At 29.9% G+C, this 6,511-nt stretch overlaps 1 pseudogene; it reads right to left on the bottom strand.

The window, feature by feature from the left end:
- Nucleotides 1-2,862: 2,862 nt before the first annotated feature.
- Nucleotides 2,863-5,721, bottom strand: LOC126554816 (uncharacterized; annotated as a pseudogene).
- Between the last annotated feature and the right edge of the window lie 790 nt (nucleotides 5,722-6,511).

Raw genomic sequence — 6,511 nt, 5'->3', positions numbered from 1 at the left:
CGTGTGCTCGGGGTAAATACAACGGTCTACCCTCCAACTTTGTCGTTTGAAACGGTCCAAGCTATTAGATATTGCCCCGGATATTAAGACTTTACAGTAGCGATCTACTGGTGAAAACTCGAAATCCATAATGACAAATTTATGCGTCTCTTCTCTGTTAGTAAAAAAAAATTATTTCCTATTTAATACTTTTATCATTAATAAAAACAAACTACATCTTATCTACTATTTTCCTATACTATGTAATAACTAAACTATAACGATTAAGAAAAAAAAAATAATTGTTTATTCATTTTACATTAGAGTTCCGTCTCGGAATAATTTTACATTATTCTTATGTATGCGGTAACCCTTTCGACCTTTATTAATCGTTGTTTTTGTTATCATGTATTTCAATTACTTCGTACGGCCCAGTCCAATTCCGGCTTAACGTATTTCTTTATTGTGTTCTTTTATTAGGACTTTGTCCCCTATATTTACATTAATATTATTAATTGTCTTATCATAATATTTCTTATTGGTTTCTTTCTTCGTAATTAGATTGTTACGCGCGATCTTATGTGCTTCCTGCATCATACGTTTTAAGTCTAACACATAATTGTCATAATTATATCGAGCTTCCGGTTCTCTATAAAATGCAGACGGGATATTGGGTTTATGCCCAAAAACTAACTCATACGGTGTATACGCGGTTGATAATATAATCTAATATAGTATAACACAATGCAGGTGCATTGGGTTTACTACATCAGGATGAAATAGAGAAACGAATAAAAGAAATGAAGGAAGCTAATATTATACGTGACTCGGTATCACCGTTTAATTTTCCTTTGGTAGTAGTTAAAAAGAAAAAAGATGCAGAAGGGAAACAGAAAATGCGAGTATAGGAAACTTAACGAGGTCACTGAAAACGAAGCGTATGGGTTACCAAATATTCTAGAAATATTGGAGTCATTAGGCTCATCAAAATACTTTTCGACTTTAGACCTTGCGAGCGGTTATCATCAAATAATGGTAGATAAGGGGGACACGCATAAAACAGCTTTTTCTACAAAATCAGGTCATTACGAATTTTTGAGATTACCATTTGGACTTAGTTCAGCGCCTGCAACGTTTACACGGGCCATGAAAGCAATTTTAATGGGTTTAGAGGAGTTGTGTACGGCGTATCTAGATGACATTGTCGTCCATGGGTCAAGTTTACGCGACCACCAAAATAAATTAGAACAGATATTCACACGTCTGAGATCGCATAAACTTAAGTTACAGCCAGCGAAATGTGCATTCTTACGAAAAGAGGTGGTATATTTGGGGCATTTGATTAGCGAAAACGGGGTAACACCAGATCCGAATAAATTAAGTTGTATTAAAGATTATCCGAGACCTTTAACTGAGAAGGACGTTAAATCCTTCTTAGGTTTACTTAATTATTACCGCCGATTCGTTGACAATTTCGCCAAAATTGCTAAACCTCTAACGAACTTATTGAAAAAGAACACACCATTCGTATGGACTGACATGTGCGAAGACGCTTTCCAAGAATTAAAAAAAACATTAATGAACCCACCTTTGTTAGTATACCCTAACTGGGAGAATGGGAATTGAACTTAATGACGGATGCAAGTCAATATGCTATTGGGGTCGTCCTTTCACAAGGAGGGTACCACAAGATCAACCAGTAGCTTTATGCAAGTAGAACGTTAAATAAGGCCGAAACAAATTACAGTGTAATTCAAAAGGAATTGTTAGCGATAGTATGGGCAGTTAAATATTTTAGGCCGTACCTATACGGAAAAAAAATTTAAAATAATAACTGACCATCGACCATTGAAATATTATTTATATAAAGATGTTCATCTCAATTAATGCGCTGGCGTTTACAACTCGAAGAGTACAATTACGAAATTGTCTATAGAGCGGGACCACAGCATGCAAACGCGGACTGTTTATCACGTATACACGTAGTTACAAATAATGAGCCAATTAACGATTTCGATGAATTTCAAAAAGCGGAAAATAAACCGATATTTAATTCTAAAATAAAAGAAATAGAAGGCAGTATAAACACGCAAAACCCGACGAAAACGTAATTTACCTATAACAAGCGATAAATAATAACGCATCCGGCGATAAGAGAGATTATTGATAGTAACAATTTGCTAGGTCAAAACGTTTAATGAAAGTAATTTTTTCGTTGTTAAACAATTAGACAAATTAATAATATTTTACAATTTAAAAAAATAGCAAAGAAATGTTTTTGAAACGTTTTAAAAAATGTATGAAAAATATTAATAATATTATTAAAAATGTTTTTTAAATGTCTTAATGACCGCTTTTTCATTACTTTGAAAATGTTTAATTAACATTTTAAAAAGGTTGTAAATACATTTGTTTTCAATGATCAAAAATATTTTTAAAACCATTTTTAAAAATTTTTTTCATATACTTAAAAACATTTTTTTTTTTTTTACTGTGTTTAAGGGTTTTTTTAAATGTTTTTTTTATTTTATGAAACACCAATAATATAGCTATATAATATGTGTATAAATTATCAGATCTATATATAAAACTATATATAGACAGCTATGGTTCTTAACCTCATCTCAATAATATAGGTAAAAATAGCTTTTATGGAAACAACTAACATCCATGTTGCTAAATCATAAAAATTACATAAATATTAATTATTTATTTTGCAATATATTTTTTTTTAAATCTAAAATGGATAGGGAAAAAAAAAAAAAATCAACAACTGTTATTATTTTAAAATAATATTCATAATATATTAGATATAGCCCAGTCTATAAAATATAATAATAATATAATACTAAATGTATAATGATGATTAATAGTATATTATAATATTATATGAATAATGAATTACGTAGTATCATCTTCATAAAATGATGATGGTTGTAGTCTTGCGGCTGGCATATCTTCAGCAGATTTTGTGTTTCTTTTTTCGTCTCTATATTAAATAAAACAAAAATAAATTCAGCATAAATATATATTACTATAATAATTATAATACAATTTTATATTTGGATTAAAATGTATTATTTAGATATTGATGTGTATAGATGATAGTTATTTATTTTTACTATGTGTAAATGTATACACATATAATATTTGTGTCCTTGGGCTCAGTTTATATATTATATATAAAATAAATTCAATATATGATATAAGCTACTTGTGAAAATTCAATAGTTTAATAACTTTTTAAAAATTATCACTTATTACTACTATATACTGATAAGTATGTAAGTATATAGTTCCAAAATTAATGGCTATAATTCTTAACACAGCCATCAGTTCTTAATGATGCAATGTGATTAAGAAATATAGAATATACTCAATGCCATATTATTATGTTTATTACTAATAAATTTATCATAATGAAAGAATAAATAATATCACTAATTTATTTTATTATCATTTAAATGAATTAATAATAAATACCAACGAATAACAAAATACCTATAACACCCAACAAAAATTAAAAAAAATTATAGAAACTAGGTAATTTAGTTAAAACTGACACACTCTAAGTATTTCTATAACAGAACCCATACAACTTATATATCATTCATTATAATAATACAACAAAAAAACAATATCAAAAATCAATATAATTATTGACGTTGTATCGTAAATAATTAATGTTTAGTGTATAGTGCAAAAAAGTATACTAGGTATATATTATTATACCGGGATGGGCAAAAGTCACGCAACGTTATCGCGAAAAGTCATTGTGCTATTTTTATGACTACTACACGGCGTATAACTAAAATAGACTTGCGATAACTAAGTAATTAAAAGTCAACATCATTAGGAAGACGTCCACATGTTCTGTAGTACGTAACCAGTACGCAATCACGAGCACTAGCAATGGATTTACGTTCGAAATATTCGCTCGAAGAACGCATCTTTCTTGTAACAGCATATTACCGTTATGATGCTGATTATAATACAATTTTTACAGAGTTTGAGGTGAAATTCCCAAATAGCTCTGTCCCGCGACGCGAAACAGTGTACCGACTGATCAAAAAATTTGAAAAACATGGATCAGTCGTTGATGCTCCATGTTCTGGCCGTCCTCGAACAGAAACAACAAATGAAAACACGATGTACGTTGCGCAGTCGTATGTCGAGAATCCAGCACAATCTACTGTACGTGTGTCTGCAGATTTAGGGATATCAAGGCGTTCGACAGCACGAATGATGAAAACCCTTGGGTTGAAAGTATACCGCCCACATTTACTGCAGGCGTTAAATGAAGATGATCCGGACCGTCACCTCGAATTTTGCGTGTGGTATGTGATACGCACTGAAGCTGATCCAGATTTTTTTCGTACTGTGCTTTGGAGCGACGAAGCTATTTTTAAACTAAACGGGCGTATAAACCGACATAATTGCGTTTACTGGGCGTTTGAGAACCCGAATTTAGTTCTACAACAAGAACTAAATGTCCGGGGAATCATGGTTTGGGCTGGAATTTGCGCCCACACGATCGTTGGACCGTATTTTTTTGAAAATGAAAAAGTAAATGGTACGACGTACTTAGACATGCTGCAAAATCTTAAAATTGAACTTGATGAAAGTCCAGTGTTTGCCGGTCATCAAATGACATTGCAACAGGATGGCGCACCTGCGCATTTCTCAGTCCAAGTACGAACGTTTCTCAATGAAAACTTCCGGGATGGATCGGACGCCGCGGAATAGTTGACTGGCCACCACGGTCGCCGACCTTACCCTGTGATTTTGCCTTATAGGGCATACTGAAGGACAGAGTATTCGCCCGTTGACCACGTTCCATCGAAATTTTGAAAGCAGTCATCACGGAAGAACTTGATGTGATCAGTGACGACAAAGCTCTTCTAGAACGCATCTGCCAAACGGTCCGAAAGCGTTGTTTAGCGTGTATTGATGAAGACGGTGGTCATATTGAACATATACAACATGTATAAATTAAAAATATAGTATAAATTAAGCTCTATATATTTGTTTTTGTTTATATAATAAAGTTAAACAACCTTTTATATTTTGCGTCATTTTTTACAAATCGGTTACATGACTTTTGCTCACCCCTAAACATACCTAAGAATTCTGGTAGGTGCTTGGGCAAACCAATTCATTACACTTGCAATAACATCCATCTTGTAGTTTGCTGAATTAGGAAATTTTATACCAACACAGTCTATAACAATAATTACACAAATTATGTTTACCTCAATAGTATGTTATAATAATATAAAAAAAAAAACAATATGATTTACTTATAATAACTTTGAAAATTTTATAATTTTATAATTTCTTTTTTTCTTTTTGACCTTTCCAGCTATAGGCAGATGCAAATTTATCAGTAAATATTGTTTTCAATAAGCTATTGGTTACTTTGGAAATTGATTTCCCTTCAGAAGCAAACATAAATGCTGACAACTGTTATTCATATATGTATATAAAAAAAAAAAACATTATTTAGCACAATAATATAATGCTTATAAAATAAATTATAGATAGATAGGGTACCAATTTATCATTATATCCAAGGTCATAAGATGCAAGCTTCGATTCTAGAGTCAAAAGTTTTTCTTCATCATTAATTGGGAATGTTGATAAAACATCATCAGTTTTTTCCTGATTGAATGTATTATTTTGAAGTGTTGAAGCTTCTTTATTTTCAATGAATGAAGTTAATTCCAGTTTTAAGTAATTCATGTTTGATTTGAACTTCATAATCAGCTGTAATTTTTAAAACATTTAATTAATATATTTTCATATCTAACATTATAATATATTGTCATTTAGTGTTAATAAACATACAAACTTATATAGTTTAAATAATAATATATTTTTTTTTATTACCAGATAGGCGACAAAGTTGATGTCCCAACGATACTAACAGTTGATAGTTTTCATCTTTATTTGTATTGTTATTTTGAAATTCAAACGAACAATGATGATTATTTTTCTTATTTAATTTACACTTCTCATTACTTAGAGTTGAGTCGTCTAAAATTAAATTAAAACAATAATTAGAAATAATATTAGAAATAGTCATAAAACAACTAGTCCAAAATCCAATTTGGTTTCAAAAAAGTACCTAAAAACTTAAAAATTATATTAAGATAAGTGAATTATGCTATGTAATGATTAAATTACAATAAATAATTTACTCATAAAAAATGTTCATTGTATTACTGTTATAATTTATTTACTAATATAATGATATATAATATTCTTACAGTTATTATGTAATGCAATATGAGGAGTCTCAAAATCAACATCAATTAATTGATGATTATCAAATGGTGTACTTGTATTTATTGCAGATAATCCTGTTGATTAAGAAAGTTACATTTATTATTAATTTAAAATCTATTAAACAATTATATTACACTACATTTTAATAAATAAGTAATTAGAATATCAGCTGTATTTCATTTTACATAATTATCTCATTTTTCTTATGCAAGTTATAAAAATATTTACCATTATCAACAACATT

The sequence above is a fragment of the Aphis gossypii genome, unplaced genomic scaffold (genome assembly GCF_020184175.1).
Source record: "Aphis gossypii isolate Hap1 unplaced genomic scaffold, ASM2018417v2 Contig00616, whole genome shotgun sequence".
Taxonomy (NCBI): domain Eukaryota; kingdom Metazoa; phylum Arthropoda; class Insecta; order Hemiptera; family Aphididae; genus Aphis; species Aphis gossypii.
The sequence above is the reverse complement of the archived record's forward strand: the minus strand, read 5'-3'. Positions and strand labels throughout refer to the sequence as shown.